Raw genomic sequence first — 2030 nt, 5'->3', positions numbered from 1 at the left:
TACCCCCACCAAGACTATATTCAGGGAACTTTCATGAAAGCTAGTCTTCGTCACTGAACTTTCACAGAAATAGAACTTGGAAACAGAGGGTATATACTTGGTGGCTGTCTTAAACTTTCGCAGCTCTTAAAAGGCACACTTTCCCTTTTCTTTATCTCTATCTAATGATGTCAGTACTACAAATTTCATTGCCTGGTGTCATGCCACTTTTAATGAATTGTATAAAAATTGTTCAAAATTACTTGGCAAGGGTTCAACATTGTTTCATAGGGATATTTTGGCAAAAAAAAAAAAAAAAAAAAAAAAAAAAAATTATTGGATGGTCCCCAGTGACAAGTATTGGATTTTTGGCTACTCCCTGGATTAGGGACTCTTTGTGTTGTTAAACTGATGTCCACTTTCTGGATAATCTCTGACATCACTCAGAATATATTTTGGCCAATCAGTTTTTATTCTTGGACAAAGAGATAGTTTGATAACATTTCAAGAAGGCTAAAAATTTCAACTTGATTTGGAGCCATAACTGTTCAAGGAGTGTTCTGGATTACTTTCTTCTCTTTCAAGAGAGATGTCCAAAAAGTTAAGAGAATCATACATACTATAGTTCATACACTAGCAGGGAAGTTAGGCAATATCACCAAGGCTATAGAAGCCCTGGCCTGTGAGGTTCATGAAATTGAGCAAGTGGTGGTTGAGAACAGAGCAGCTTTAATTGGCAGCTCATTTTCATAGCAGCTCTTTTTCTGGGTTGCAGAACTTGGATTTGTGATCCCTAGCATTTTGCATACTCTGTGCAGCCATTGTCCCATATAACAGTCCAACAAATGATCATCCAACAAAAAGAACAGGAAAACCTGACACTTACAGTGGTTGAAAAGACCATCCTGGGAATATAATACACAATCATGACACTGCAAATTGTGGTGAAGGTGTGGCTTGATCCTGCCTCCAGATATTAATGATTTATTCTTTAACTCAGGCTGAAGAAGCTGAGAACCAAAAGCATCTTACACCCATGCAGCTTTCCTTACATTGACATGACTTTATGAGTTCATTATCTTCAGTAACATAGCTTTGATATTCCTCTGTCTTCAAGATCATGACTATAATAACTTGATTATCTGTTCCAAAAATTTTCTAAAGCTTCACTTGTATGAACATCAAACTATTATTCAATAACATCTAACAGCTCTTTTCCCCAAGATTCTTCAAAATCTTTGCTTGAAAACCTGCCTTGCCATGTCTCCCAATCTACAACTATTACAGCATTCTCCTTATGCAAACCCGATCAAGCCATTTCCCCTTTGAGATCCCACAAAAACTGTCAAGGACTGTTCTCTTATGGCTTTTAAAAATAGCACAGCTTTGTACTATCAATAGCTTATTTTGGTGGCATTTTCTGGAACCAGCAGACATATATAACACAGATGCCTGAGCATGGTCTGCGGAGGTTCATATTCAGTATTTTTGGGGAGAGTCTACACAGACTCCAGATGATTCTGAGGAGGGTGCTATGAGGACCACAATTTACTGCTCTAATATACAGCTGTGTTTAAACTTGCAAAACCAGGTAAGGTTAAAATAACTAAACAATTTGTCTCTGAGAATAGGACAAATACAGTGACATGTACTCTGGTGTCCTTGTAGGTGTGGGTTTGGTCCTAAGCTGTTCTGATTCAGGAACTCCACTTAATTTATCTATGGGTGGTGATAAAACTAAAGAGAACTGATACTTAATGACTAATCTCAAGAGAAGTAGTTCCTATTCACAGGGCACATGTCCAATAATTGCTATATAGAATTCCTTTTGTTATCAATATTATGAGAAATAAATTTAAGAATTAGTACATGCTTTCTCAAAACACTAAAGGAAGAGAGCTATAAAATATTTCAAATAGGCTGTGACAATCTATGGCACTGTTCTTAAAAAAAGAATAAAAGATCTGAAGAGAAATGTGAGTAAGCTCTTACCTGCATGCAAAGGAGCCAGACCTTCAAAATAGAGGAGTTGGAGGAGAGGAAATAAATGG

The sequence above is a fragment of the Rhinopithecus bieti genome, unplaced genomic scaffold (assembly GCF_001698545.2).
Source record: "Rhinopithecus bieti isolate Rb0 unplaced genomic scaffold, ASM169854v2 scaffold_32264, whole genome shotgun sequence".
In the NCBI taxonomy this organism is placed as follows: Eukaryota; Metazoa; Chordata; class Mammalia; order Primates; family Cercopithecidae; genus Rhinopithecus; species Rhinopithecus bieti.
The sequence above is the reverse complement of the archived record's forward strand: the minus strand, read 5'-3'. Positions refer to the sequence as shown.